The sequence below is a fragment of the Anabrus simplex genome, chromosome 8 (genome assembly GCF_040414725.1).
Source record: "Anabrus simplex isolate iqAnaSimp1 chromosome 8, ASM4041472v1, whole genome shotgun sequence".
NCBI lineage: Eukaryota > Metazoa > Arthropoda > Insecta > Orthoptera > Tettigoniidae > Anabrus > Anabrus simplex.
Genome location: NC_090272.1, coordinates 219,205,711 through 219,221,561, shown reverse-complemented (window position 1 = coordinate 219,221,561; position 15,851 = coordinate 219,205,711). Strand labels below are relative to the sequence as shown.

The following is a 15,851-nucleotide window of genomic DNA, read 5'->3' as shown; positions in this document are numbered from 1 at the left end:
CATTTAATGGGCACTCATTGCCCCTGTTTATTTGGTAATTGTTTATAGACGATTGTGTAACAGACTATTGAGTAGAAGTGACCGTAAACACAGTATATGAAGTTTGTGAGGCATAATTTTATAACAAGCGTGTGTCTTTTAGCGGCTAGACTAGAGTACCTTTTGGAGCTCGGTCTCCTAGAATGTAAATGAGTGGAGCAAAGAAGCTCTTGTTCAGAGCTATAATGCTCATCCCTCGTAAATTATAACGTTGATACTTCTCTGTAATGTTGTACCTGATTTTTGACTTTAAATCATTGTTGTTGTGCGAGCTGACGAGCTCATTATTATATTGTTGTTCTTCATTCAGATTATCCATCTGTCATATTCTAAAATCAAAAAAGAAAAAAAGGAAAGAAAAAATCAAAATTTATTGCTTTAACTCATCCTCTGGTCTTTTCCGTGTCCGGCCACTCACCCAGGCACCTTCTTAAACCGCTCTGTTCCACGATATTTCCGTAGTAATAATAATAATAATAATAATAATAATAATAATAATAATAATAATAATAATAATATTGGTTTTCCTTTCACTAACTAGTTTTACGTTTTCCAGATACGCCAAGGTGCCGGAATTTCGGCACGCAGGAGGCTTTTACGTGCCAGGAAATCTACCTACACAAGGCAGACGTGTTTGAACACCTCCAGATACCACCGGACTGAGCCAGGATCTAACCTGCCTAGAAGGCCAGCGCTCTACAGTATGAGCAACTCAGCCCAGCGCTTTTAAAAGTAGGAAGGATTATGACAATCATGAATATAAGAGTTTGGAATTCACGAGGAAAAATCGGGCCAAATGTTCATTTATAGCAAGAGGAGTTAGGGAATTGTATAATTTATCAAGCAAAATGCAATAAATTTCCGAAATATTTAAAATAATTTAAAAGAAAGAACTGGAACAATTCATAGGTAGTCTCTACCAGGGCTACAGTCCTAAATGCAGGTCGATGATTGATTGATTGATTGATTAATTGATTGATTGATTGATTGATTGATTGATTGATTGATTGATTGATTGATTGATTGATTGATTGATTGATTGATTGATTGATTGATTGATTGATTGATTGATTGATTGATTGATTGATTGATTGATTGATTGATTGATTGATTGATTGATTGATTGATTGATTGATTGATTGATTGATTGATTGATTGGCAGCTCAACTCCGCGGCATATTTCCCTCTTCACTGTCGGGCAGCCAATTCGGGAAAGGTATTTCATATTTCCCGTTGCAATTGCGCTCTCTTCTTTCCACATCATTGTTGCTTTCCTTACTGGTTCCGTACCAAAGCGGCCTCAGGATTTAAATTTCGCGGTGTCACTAATTTATTTTCGGTGGTAATCAGACTCTGCATGATTGTTTATTAATCCCTCTTGCAACCTAACTGCACACTGCATAGTTACCAACACAAATTGCCTCAAAATATGAGGTATATGCTCACTTTGTGGCCACCCTGTGTTCTTATATGTGTTATTGTTTTTTGCCAGATTATGCGGAACGAATTGGTATGAATAATTACTATTCTCATAAGTCATCTAATCGAAGTGATCATCGACTCCAAGCACCTTGAGCAGAAGTATTGTTATGTACACTCGTAAACTGCCCATCATAAAATCATCTTCATTATCTATGTGACCTTGGGTCAAATAAACTCGCCGGTTTGAGAAAGAGTTAATTATCTTTGTCAAATGGACTCCAAGATTTGGTCAGCAGGTTAGGAGAGGTGGAGGTACACATTTTCTAATCACTAGATCGCGTGCCAAAGCGTTCCGATCTGTTCATCTGCAGTGAGCTCATAGAAGCTGTTGATAGTGATTCGTCAATCAGATTGAGACGTTAGGCTTCGAGCAGGCCCCGTTGTGCTGTCGACACGAGTAGGCTTTCTGCTATCATATATCACGTCATTCATTTCAACTCATGACATTGATGTCAAGAAGGGCATCTGGTCGTAAAAAATTGCTACCAAGCTTCATCTCGCTTCATACGTGACTCTGTAGAGAAACGGGACAAGGATTGGACATACGTACAAACACTCCAACATTACAGCATAATGATAGACGGACCCGTCATTACTCTGCTTTGCGTACCAGAGGCAGTGATAATAATAATAATAATGATAATCATAATAATAATAAATCGCTCTGTGGATCAGTGACGGAATGTGGGATTCTGGATCCCAAGGTTATGGGTTCAAGACCAGTAGAGACCGTCGGACTTTTGAAGAAAAGGAAGGTTCAATGGACGCCTCCCGTGTTGCAATGTCGCCATATAAAATTTTCTTATAATAAGAGGTTCAGTGCTTAAGCTAATAAAAATAATTAAAGTTCAGCATTTTACAGGTCGCCCAATATATAATTCCGATAAAAAACTGGAACACCGAAACTGACACGCACGTAGCATAAATTGGCTCAAATCAAAATCTCTGCAGATAGAGGATCAGGCCATATTATTATTATTATTATTATTATTATTATTATTATTATTATTATTATTATTATTATTATTATCCAATCCCGCGGTGAAATTTTGTTTCTGGGGTATGGTCTGAAACGGGCTTCAATGAGCCTCGAGAAAGCAACTGAATAACTGGCTGATACAAGAGGTAACGGACCCAGTCTCGAAAGCCAAACAGTACAACTGAGGCTATATTTACGCAGACTACGTGACACTTCTATGTGTGCAGGTCATCCGAGTGGGTGGCAGCAGTCTAGGCTTCACAGGCCAAGACCCATAATGGCGCCTATGTTATTATTATTATTATTATTATTATTATTATCATTATTATTATTATTCCCTGTATGTTTAGGTATTAATAGGTTGGAGTGCAAGCGTACCAAACCGAGTAACAAATGTATTCTAAACAGCATAACAGTTCTGTTAAGAGAAATGCATAAGCATTAGGAACCCCTAGAAATTATGTTACTCTGGCTGCATTACTCAAGAGCGGGGTAAACTACAGTTCCTACCAGCCAAGTTATCTGCACGTTAACTTGTTAAGAAGCTGACATTACGTATTCATCATCATCATCATCATCATCTGTTTACCCTCCACGTTCGGTTTTTCCCTCGGACTTAGCGAGGGATCCCACCTCTACCGCCTCAAGGGCAGTGTCCTGGAGCTTCAGACTCTTGGTCGGGGGATACAACTGGGGAGTATGACCAGTACGTCGCCCAGGCGGCCTCACCTGCTATGCTGAACAGGGGCCTTGTGGAGGGATGGGAAGATTGGAAAGGATAGGCAAGGAAGAGGGAAGGAAGCGGCCGTGGCCTTCAGTTAGGTACCATCCCGGCATTCGCCTGGAGAAGTGGAAAACCACGGAAAACCACGTCCAGGATGGCTGAGGTGGGAATCGAACCCACCTCTACTCAGTTGACCTCCCGAGGCTGAGTGGACCCCGTTCCAGCCCTCGTACCACTTTTCAAATTTCGTGGCAGAGCCGGGAATCGAACCCTGGCCTCCGGGGGTGGCAGCTAATCACGCTAACCACTACACCACAGAGGCGGACCATTACGTATTCATAACGTACAAAATACGTGTATTATGCTGCAGGTTGTAAGGACACTCATAATCAACAGCTCTTCACCAAATCACAAAAAGAAACCTTTTCACATTCGCTCTGTCTTTTCCTCTTCTCGTAATTAGGGCACCTCGCGCACTTATTGTCTTTTTCTCCTGCTCCACAGTTGCCTCATCAGACTTAACATGACATACACAGTTGTCACACCGGCTAACCAGTAAAAGAATCTTTAACAACCTTCGCATTGTCCTCAGTACAGTATATGACTACTGTTAATAATTATTATACTCTGTACTCTGTCTCATTCGTCATATCTCTTGTACGCCCGCCTTTGTAGTATAATGGTTCCCTACTAGCTGCCTCCTCGGCGAGCGGGTTCGAATCCCCGTACAGCCAGAAATTCAAAAGTGGCAGAAGGGCTGGTAGTTGTTAAAATGGTACATGCATCTCTATTGGGGGTGTGCCTGAACAGAGCTGCACAACCTCGGGATGAAGACACGAGTTTATATTTGTCCGTTAAAAAACAGAAATCGTTAACATGCTGGGATTTCGTCTAAGGGGTCCCGGTTTCGATTCCCTGCCGTTTCGGGGATTTTAACTTTCATTAGTTATAGTTCGGGTGCGGGGTGTTTGTGCCATCTTCATCACAGACACGCACGTCGCGTCAATTCCGACCCAAGATACCATTTAAAATGCCTCACTGCAAAGTACGAATCTACCGGGCTAAGTAGCTCAGACGGTATAGCGCTGGCCTTCTGAACATAATTTGGGAGGTTCTATCCTGGCTCAGTCTGGTGGTATTATTAGTTTTTCGGTACTTTCAATCTGTATATACCCCAGAACAGGTAAAAATGCCATATTTTCGATGCAGAGCACGTGTTGTCTGTAGTACGTAAATATAAACTGCACAACTATGGACGATATCTCAGTTGCAATTAAGAAATTGAAAGAAAAAGCATTTGCAGGGCTAGATTTAATCCCTCCTATTTCATCACGGGTTACGGAGACGTTCTAAAAGAAACATTACATTTTATCTATAATCTTGCACTCAAATCCAATACCTCCCCTGCTGGTTGCAAAAACATCCCCAAACTCGGAAAACGATCTATGCCACTTTTTACTACGGCTAGGGAACACTCCAGTCTCCAATTCGTACCCTAGCCGTGACAACGAAGCATAATCAGGCCAAGACACCAAATTGGAAGTCGGCCTCCCTCCAACATGCCCAACTGCATAATTCCTGGCGTTGATCGCTCCTTCACCGACGCTACCTTATTCGGGTACCTCAAAAACAAAGGAGTACCTGTATTAAACCTAAGCCGAATACTGGTGGATTTTGCACCCACCGACCGAGTCCTGATCCAACTTGCCACAGAAGAAGCTGTCCAAAATGCCATAAGATGGGGCATCTACATAAATGGAAGACCGCACTACGCAGAACCATGCCCAGCCTACATGGAAAATGACTTCGCACCGAACCCGAGAGCCCAGCCACCCCAACAAATCCAACCTCCATCACCACGGCCACCACCTCCATACACCCCTCCACGTCATCCGTTGACCTATCCACACACCACTACAACTACCACTATCACCACCACCACTGCTACCTCTCCCCTCCACCCCACCATTCCCATAACTTCCACAGTGATGACACACTCCTCACCCATAATGATGTCCCCTCAACCCACCAAGCAGCCTAATCCAGTAAACCTACAGTCCGAAGAAGAAGATGCCACCAGCGTCACCATGGAAACTAGAAGAGAAACACCACCACCAGCTCCCGAGTCCAACGAAGCAACTCTGCCGACACCACCACCAGCGTCTCAGTCCAACGCCAGTTGCGTTATTAGAGGAGTCAACCCAGCCATCCCCCAGGAAATCATCACACAGGAACTACAGCGATCGGGACTCAACCTAAAGAAAGCAGCCAGGATCCACAACACGGCCGGGCCCACCTATATGGTGCGGCTGCTTCTCCATCAACCCGAAGATGCACAAAGACTAATACAGCAAGGGATCCAGCTCTTTGGAAAACAACACCGGGTGGAACCCTCTCGCTCTAACCCTCAACCACCCACCCGCCCTAACCCTAACCCACCCCGAAACCAACCCCGCCTCCCCCACCATCTCAGCCCACCTGCTAACTCTAACCTTCTCGTCCTACTACTCACTTCCCTCGTCAACATCACCTCCTTCTACCAACAAACCATTCACCTTCTCCTATCCAACAACACCACTCTTAATTAAAATCTGTGTAACTTGTAAATCTGTACTGTAATCATCCAAAATATGTAAACCATTGTAACTAATGTAATAAGAACCAATAAAAAGCACGAGAGCAGATGCTGCACCCTTAGCCAAGAGGCCAATCCCCCACATCACTAAATTAACCCCCCCCCCTCACATCTAACCTATTAAATCCCCAAACCCCGCTGAATCTGCTGGCCAGAGAGAAGGCGTTACCTTCTAGGTGGCCCGCCCCTCCCCTTCGGGGAGGGGAATGAAAACATCCCCCTTGGTCCCTTGGTCCAAGGGTATGTCCAATATTTAAATCTGGTGATCCGTTATTAGTTAATAACTATCGTTCTGTCACGGTTGCAAAACTGTTCGTGTTTCAGTTATGTTAAGTTCATTGTTTTCTTTGTTTCACGTAAAATCACGTGTGTCAGAACGTAAGCGCGGCTACCACCAAGCGAGTTGGCCGTGCGGTTAGTGGCGCGCAGCTGTGAGCTTGCATTCGGGATATAGGGGGTTCGAACCCCACTGTCGACAATCCTGAAGATGTTTTCCCATGGTTTCCCATTTTCACACCAGGCAAATGCTGGGCCTATAGCTAGATTAAGGCCGTGACCGCTTCCTTTCCACTCCTAACCCTTTCGTATACCACCGTTGCCATAAGACCTGTCTGTGCCGGTGCGACGTAAATCCAATTGTAAAATAATAGTAACTAGGTGACCCGTCTGATAATTCTCGCATGTTCATAAAGTATGTGGTGGAGTAGCCCCTTGGTGAACTAACGAATACAAAAATCAGTCTTAATGTAATCTTTGATTTTTTTAAAAAACATTTATGGTATCCACGTGAACGGAAGCAAATGCAAGCACATTACTGTACTGACGAATGTTCCGGAAGTAATTTTTGGTTTTACTACAATTATTATCTTAACTGATAATTACAGCATATTACAGTGACATAAAACAGGTTTCCCAGCAGTCAAAATGTGAAGTAAACAGCAATGATGGCGCGTATTTTCCTACAGCAACAGTATTTGCAAATCGCACACTTCGTACAATATTTTTAAACTAATTTTTTAAAGAAATTTTCGATATTTATGAAACGAGAGTGCAATTCGTCACTGCTAATGTCTATTCTCTTTCTTTGGAATGCTCGTTTGTTACGATCGGTTACTTGTGAGCGCCGCAAAAGGAATCTGTACTACTGAAATAATATATATGATAAACAGTTACCAGCTTGGTAAATTTCTCATAGTATACTTGTAAGACATTAGATGCAGATGTAATATACACAGATTTTATAAACTACTATGACAAAATAGAACATGACCAGTTTTAAAGTATATTAGTTTCAAGCAATTTTCCTAAGCAATTTCTTCAATTTTTCAGTTCGTACCTAAAATCTACATCGCAGTATTTCATTTTTTGAAGAAACACCATTGTTACGTATAAAACACTGTTTGTTTCAACGCTCTAATTTATTTCTTGGATGACCCAATAAACACAATTCTATTCAAACATTAATGACCACAGTCAACTATTGCTGCCTATTTACAAAGTCTTTTTTTGTTTTTCTTGCTAGTTGCTTTACGTCGCACCGACAGGTGTTATGGCGACGATGGGACAGGGAAGGGATAGGAGTGGGAGGGAAGCGGCCGTAGCCTTAATTAAGGTACAGCCCCAGCATTTGCCTGGTGTGAAAATAGGAAACCACGGAAAACCATTTTCAGGGCTGCCGACAGTGGGGTTCGAACCTACTATCTCCCGAATACTGGATACCGGCCGCACTTAAGCGACTGCAGCTATCGAGCTCGGCATTTACAAAGTCTCTCTGTCCTCCTCACAGCGAGCGGTCTGTTAGGTGTCCTATCTGGACGGGTTGTACACCTGATTGATAGGCTTTTCACTTTCGCTTTTGCAAGCTCAGTCCGATCACACACACAATTGAACATAGTCAGCTACGTTTGAACAGACGGCTTGTGATCACCACAACACACAGCGACTATTCCTTGGTTCGACTTCAGAGAAATCCACCAATCTCAAGTCCAAACACAGTGAACTACTTAACACTGGCAAATGATCCACAATAGCAGCAACTCAGCAGGACAAGCCAACACTACAATACTCCTCGCAGCAACGATAGTTTACATTGCTTCAATTCTACTCACATCAGCTGTTCCAAACACTCACCCCACGACGGCCTACAGTTTTCGGTATTACACACACGCTGCTCCAAAGCGGTACATATACAGTACTCTAGTTAGTACTCCAAGGTAGTACACACACACACAGTGCAGCCAGCCTTGCCAACAAAATCCAACTACCGAACTCCAACACTAACTCACTGTTCCTGTGAATATCCTGATGATGGGGTACTAGAACCTTCGAGGCTCAGAGACCGAACATCCCCATTTCATATTCAATAAGGTGCACGGGGGAGATAAATGAAAAGAGCAATGGAGGGGAGAGGCCGTCACCAAGGCTGGGAGCTCACAATTGACTCACAAGTTCCTTCTAGGAAACACCGAAGAAGATTACGACAGGAGTGGCAAGTAACAATATAAAGAATCTTTTCCCTTCTCAGGAATTCCACGTTCAAATCTGAGACCAATTATGTTATAATGAATGATGTTCATTGGAGTAATCATTTAAACGACGTTGTTAAGATACATTACAGATCTCTGCACATGGTTATGAGAGTATTTAGGGATTGTAGTAAGGATGTAAAGGAGAGGGCGTGTAAGTCTCTGGTAAGACCCCAACTAGACGATGGTTCCAGTGTAAGGGACCCTCACCAGGATTACTTGATACGAGAAGAGGAAAAGATACAAAGGAAAGTGGCACGATTTGTTCCGAGTGATTCCCGACAAAGGAGTAGTATTACGAAAATGTCGCCAACTTTGGACTGAAGATTCGGGAGTAAGGAGACAAGCTGCTCGACTATGTGGTATGCTTCGAACTGCCAGTGGAGAGCTGACGTGGAAAGATATTAGTAGACAAATCCGACTCGTTGTCTGAACGTTCAGCGTACTGGCCTTCGGTTCAGAAGGTCCCGGGTTCGATTCCCGGGCGGGTCAGGGATTTTGACCTTAATTGGTTAATTCCAATGGCTCGGGGGTTGGGTGTGTGTGGCGTATTCAACATTAGAAATCATCCTAGGTAGGGCCCTCATCTTCACAGACATGCAGGTCACCTAAAAGGCCGTCTACTAGAAAAAGACCTGCAACCGGACTGTCCGGAGGCCATACGCCCTTATTATTAGTAGACAAATAAGCTTGTGCGGAGCTTTAAAAAGTAGGAAAGATCGTAATATGAAGATAAAGTTGGGATTAAAGAGGACGAATTGGGCCAAATATTAATTTATAGGACAAGATGTAAGGGATTGGAATAAATCATTATGCAGATGATCTGAAATTATACAGGCGTACTTCAACAATAGAGGATTCCCATCTTCTAGAGTGCAATGTAGATAACATATGGGAATGGAGCATTAAGAACAAATTAATATGCAATATTTCAAAGGATGTAAGCCTTTCTTTCTTAAGATTCAAAGTGCCCATAATGTTCAACTACATGACGTTAGGGGAAAACTTGAAGAACGAAAGAAAGTCACAGAAATCCAATACCTTGTTATATTATATTATTTAATGCTGAGTTAGCGTTCCGAATTCGTATTGAAAGAACAGTTAACAGCGCTCATAAAATTCTAAGATACGTAATGCGTTCCATTTAATGGAATATCAACAATGATTACATTCTACAATACGTTAGTACGCTCTAGAATTGAATACGCTATTGTTGTATAAAACACATCTAACAATTAATGTATCGAAATTATAGAAAGAATGGGATTACAGTAAGATATAATAGCAGATTTCCTAGATACGAGTGGTCAAGTGGACTGTGTCCAGATTGACCTATCCAAGGCATTTGAGAGGGTAGATCCTGGGAGACTACTCGCAAAAAATGAGTGCAATTGGACTAGACAAAAGAGTGACTGAATTTCTAGATAATAGATCTCAGATAATTAAAGTAGGTGAAGCATTATCTGATCCAGTAATAATTAAGAGGGGAATTCTTCAAGGCAGTATCATTTACGTTTTCTTGTATTTATATAAATGATATGTGTAAACAACTGGAATGAGAGAGAAGTGTTTTTGCGGATAATGCTATTCTGTACAGAGTAATAAATAAGTTACAGGATTGTGAGCAACTGCAAAATGACCTCGATAATGTTGTGAGATGGACAACAGGCAATGGTATGGTGATAAATGGGGTATAAAGTCAGGTTGTGAGTTTCACAAATAAGAAAAGTCCTCTCCGTTTTAATTACTGCGTGAATGGGGATCACTGTAAGTACCTAGGTGTTAATGTAAGGAAATATCTTCATTGGGGTAATCACATAAACGGTATTGTAAATAAAGGATACAGATCTTTGCACATGGTTATGAGGGTATCTAAGGGCTGTAGTAAGTATGTAAACGAGAGGGCGTATAAGTCTCTGGTAAGACCCCAACTACAGTATGGTTCCGGTGTATGGGACCTCACTATGATTACTTGATTCAAGAACTGATATTAAAAAAGCCGATCGATTTGTTCCAGGTGATTTCCGATAAAAGAGTAGCGTTACACAGATGTTGCCAAGTTTGGATTTGGAAGAATTGGGAGTAAGGAGACGAGCTGCTCAACTAATTGGTATGTTCCGAGCTGTCAATGGAGAGATGGCGTGGAATGACATTAGTAGAAGAATAAGATTGTGTGTTGTTTTTAAAAGTAGGAAAGATCACAATATGAAGATAAAGTTGGGATTTAAGAGGACAAATTGGGGCAAATGTTCGTTTAGGGATTAGAATAATTTACCAAGGAAGATAGTCAATAATTTTTCAAATTCTTTGCAATTATTTAAGGAAAAACTAGGTAGTCCGCCTCTGTGGTATAGTGGTTAGCGTGATTAGCTGCCACCCCCGAAGGTCCGGGTTCGATTCCCGGCTCTGCCACGAAATTTGAAAAGTGGTACGAGGGCTGGAACGGGGTACACTCAGCCTCGAGAGGTCAACTGAGTAGAGGTGGGTTCGATTCCCGCCTCAGCCATCCTGGAAGTGGTTTTCCGTGGTTTTCCGTGGTTTCCCACTTCTCCTCCAGGCAAATGCCGGGATGGTACCTAACTTAAGGCCACGGCCGCTTCCTTCCCTCTTCCTTGCCTGTCCCATCCAATCTTCCCATCCCCCCACAAGGCCCCTGTTCAGCATAGCAGGTGAGGCCGCCTGGGCGAGGTACTGGTCATTCTCCCCAGTTGTACCCCCGACCCAAAGTCTGAAACTCCAGGACACTGCCCTTGAGGCGGTAGAGGTGGGATCCCTCGCTGAGTCCGAGGGAAAACCCGACCCTGGAGGGTAAGCAGATTAAGACGAAGAAGAAGAAGAAGAAGAAGAAGAAGAAGAAGAACTAGGTATACAACAGATAGGGAATCTGCCACCTAGGTGACTGACCTAAATGCAGATCAGTGGTGATTGATTTGTGAGTCCAGAAACATTTCCTGAAATTTCTATAGATGAGAAAATATGATGAATTTCTTTAATATGTGAGTTACGAGTGTCTGTTCTCAGATTCCCATTTCATATCTCTTAGATCACTTCGACAAAGTTGTAAATAGCATCCTTGATAATTCTTTCATTATTAAGAATCAATATCCTGCAGGTAGTGGAGCCTCCGTGGCTCAGACGGCAGCGCGTCGGCCTCTCACCGCTGGATACCGTGGTTCAAATCCCGGTCACTCCATGTGAGATTTGTGCTGGACAAAGCGGAGGCGGGACAGGTTTTTCTCCGGATACTCCGGTTTTCCCTGTCATCTTTCATTCCAGCAACACTCTCCACTCTCATTTCATAGCATCTACCATTCATTAATAAATCACTTTGGGAGTGGCGACCCCATCGTACTAATAGCCTATAGGCCTATATGCTTCATTCATTACACCCCTGACCTGGTCAATGACTGGAAAACAGGTTGCAGGTTTTCATTTTTCATCCTGCAGGTAAGAACACGAGTTTAACGGAAATAGGTGAGCCTCGTGGCGATAGATTTACTGATTCGTAAAATAATTCACGAGATACTAAATTCCGGCACCTCGGCGTCTTCGAAATCCGTAAAAGTAGTTAGTGGGACGTAAAACAATTATTATTATTATTATTATTATTATTATTATTATTATTATTATTATTATTATTAAGCTTCTTTCTGTATGAGGAATCCATTCCTGCAATTTTGCCCTTGACTTTTGATACCCCTTGTATAGATAAGTGATGCCCGTTACTGATCATCCAGCCTTCGAGCTGAAGGCTCAACATAGATAATATTGAAGGGCTGCACATAATTGTTTCTGTTCGTGAGATAACAGACATGGCTATCTCTGTCACGTGTTGAAATACTGACTCACCCTGTACCATTGTGAGATCACGAGTTTCTGAGTCGTCTGTGGGTCACGCGACGCCAATGCTCTTATTCAGCGTTGTTTCCGAACGGAGCACGGCGTCTCGCCCTCCCGCATGAGTATGGATCGTATTAAAGGGGAAACCCCTGATTCAAGCCAACGACCTCAGTACGGTGACTGAGAAGGTAAAATATATTATCCATTCACATCATCTCACACGCATTTTATGTTTATCTTTATTATGTTCATGGTCAGGGTTCCTGTAGTCGAGTTATGGTTTATGAACTGTGGGCAACAGCTGAGAGGCCTAGTGAGTGTCCTGGGACTAACGAATAGGAGAGGGCATCGCGCGCATATCCGAGTCGTAGTCCTCAACGTGCTCAGGTGCCTAGAAAACAACTCTCAGAGAATCCTGATCCTGGAATAATTAAGTTGGGAATCCCTCAAGGCACTAATATAGGACCTTTGTTTTCTTACATATATAAATGACATGAGCAACTAACTGGAGTCACAGATATGTTACAGGGTTGTGAGTGACTGCAAAAAGACTTCGAAAATGTTGTATGATGGGAAACGAGGCGGAAAATCAAACTGTAAGTTTCACAAATTTCCTCTCTTTTAATTACTGCGTTCATAGGGATCACCACTGTAAGTTCGTACTGTAGGTGTTAATATAAGGAAATATCTTCACTGGGGTAATCACATTAACAAGATTGTAAATAAAGATATGCTGATGATACAACCTTACTGGCAGAATCAGAAGAATATCTACAGCTTTAAATTTCCCGCCTCAATTATGAAGGTGAAAAAATGGGCCTCTGTCTCAATATTAAAAAGACCAAAGTTATGACTACGGATGAGCATGGTACAGTTTGTCTAAAGCTAAATGGGGAAGAGATAGAGAGTGTGTGGGATTCCATCTTCTTAGGAGCCAAAATCAGTCAAAGTGGAGATTGCAGTCTTGATATCAAAAGGCGGATTTCGCTTGGACGTATCGCTATGATGACTATGTCCCCGATCTGGAAGAGCAGAGATATCAGTTTGGTTACCAAGTACAGATTAGTCAATGCGATTATATTCCCACTGTTCATGTATGGATGTGAGAGCTGGACGCTGAAACAGGCAGACAAAAGGAAGATCGACGCTTTTGAGCTCTGGTGTTGGCGAAGAATCTTACGAATACCATGGACTGCAAAAATTACCAATAAGCAGTTTTAGAGCACGTCAAGCCCTATATGTCATTGGTTGGTAAGATTATGAAGCTGAGACTAGCTTACTTTGCCCGCGTTATGCGATCAGGTGCATTGGAAAAAGCAATCATGCTAGGAATGATCAGCGGAACAAGAAGACCAGGTCGCCAGAGGACTCGTTGGTTAGACACCATTAAAGCACACAAAACCCTCACCCTGGAACAACTAAAGTAGGCAGTGTGGAACAGGACAACTTGGAGAGCGCTAATTCATAGAATCGCCCATGGTCGGATTCAACTGAACAGATGACATCATCATCAAATATTAGTTGCTTTACGTCGTACCGACACAGATAGGTCTTATGGCGACGATGGGACATGGAAGGGCTGGGAGTGGGAAGGAAGCGGCCATGGCCTTAATTAAGGTACAGCCCCAGCATTTGCCTGGTGTGAAAATGGGAAACCACGGAAAACCATTTTCAGGGCTGCCGACAGTGGGGTTCGAACCTACTATTTCCCGAATACTGGATACTGGCCGCACTTAAGTGACTGCAGCTATCGAGCTCGGTTATCATCAAATAGAGGTTACAGATGTCTTCATAAGGTTTTGAGAGTACGTAACAGTTGTAGTAAAGGTGAAAAGAGAAGGTGTATACGTTTCTGGTAGGACCTCAAACAGAGTATGGTTGCAGTCTATGGGTCCAATTTACTTGATACGAGATCTAGTAAGGCCCAAGGACAAGCAGCACGATTTGTTCTGGATGATTTCCGACGAAAATGTTGTACCGTTTGGACTTGGAAGACTTGGGAGTACGGAGTCAAGCTGTTCGACTGCATGGTATGTTTCAAGCTGTCAGTGGAGATATGACATGTAATGAGATTATTAGACAAATAACTTTCAGTGGTGTTTTTAAAAGTAGAAAATATAATAGATTGAAGAAAAAGTTGGTATTCAAGAGGAAAAAAGGGGCAAAAATTAATTTATAGGAACGGGAATTAAGGATTGGAATAATTTATCAAGGGAGATTTTCAATAAATTTCCAAGTTCTTGCAAATCATTTAAGAAAGTACTAGATAAACAATGATAGGAAATCTGCCACCTGGGCGAAAGATCATTGATTGATTGATTGATTGATTGATTGATTGTTTGATTGATTGATTGATTGATTGATTGATTGATTGATTGATTGATTTAATGATTGATTGATTGATTGATTGATTAATTATGATTAACTCTTCGAGAAATGTTCGCGTCAAAATATTGTTAGTTTTACTCTACAGGCTACATTATATAGCTTTTTAAACGAAAACCTGGAAATTACTGTAAATCCGTCTGTTATTCTAGGCATATTCTGCAGTATGGTTCATTGGCTGAATGGTCAGCATAGTGCCCTTCGGTTCAGAGGAGTTTGGGATCGGTTCCCGGTTGGACCGGATATTTTAACAACGTTTCCTTAATTCATGCAGCTCGGAAGCTGGACGTTCGTGATATTCTTCATTTACACAAAACACATCACATTACAAACCGCTAGAGAAACATGCAACAGGAAATATATCCCTCCACGTAAAGAAGGGCATCCGGACGTAAAACGAGGCTTAGTCAACATAGTGTCTACCGCAGATAAGTGGGGAAAAGGTTAGCTAAGAAGAATTCTAGACGTACTCTGAGCATGTGAGCCTGACAGTAAGAAAGTTATGAATATAACTTGAGTTCGAAAGGAAAAATGTATTATCGAGCACAAAATATATTGTGATGTATTGTTGTGGGGATGTAAATCCGTTCTCACTGTAATCCATACAATAGGAATATTCAACCTGAGGAACCATAACCCGCTCTACAGCAGTGACAACACAGGTGTCCTTGCACTGGAATAGCCAGAAGTTCTGCCGACAACTTATCCGTCCACGCCATTAAGTGGCTATGCATACCTTCCAGGCGTTCTAAATGGCGATACGAGCGGACTTATGTCCCCAACAGGTAAATAGACCAACATGATTCTGCCCTAAGTGTGGTTTGGCACCAATGTTTATAGGAACTTTCGGGAATCAAACCGTGTTCAGAGATAAATTCACTACTATTAAGTTTTGAGCAACAGAAAAACTCTCCTACTTAATTGAGGGCACCTTTCAACTCTTGTAACATAACTTATTCTCAGTACGAACCTCGATGTCAGGATGGTGGCCACATGCCGCTACTCACTCCCTCTCACCCCCAGCACGTCACTTCACTACACTACACAGCAGTGCACTGAGCGCCTCGCGGTCCTTATTGATTATATGGCGCCGAGACTCAGGCAGTTTACCCCCTTGCGCACAACCCTCCCTCCACGCTCATCACTAAACCCGACCGAGAATGCACATGTGGGTGGAAAGGTATCCGCTGCCTGTCGTAGGAGACGATTAGAATGATCCGAGGCTGTATGGAGACCATGGGC

General features: G+C 42.5%; 1 protein-coding gene across 1 annotated transcript in view; it reads right to left on the bottom strand.

Annotated features, from left to right (window-relative positions):
- Window positions 1–15,622, bottom strand: part of LOC136879375 (high-affinity choline transporter 1-like) — a 192,603-nt gene extending 176,981 nt beyond the window's left edge. Inside the window, exon 1 of the mRNA XM_067153190.2 lies at window positions 15,580–15,622. The gene's annotated coding sequence lies outside the window, so the exon portion shown is untranslated. The remainder of the gene's footprint in view (window positions 1–15,579) is intronic.
- Window positions 15,623–15,851: the final 229 nt, after the last annotated feature.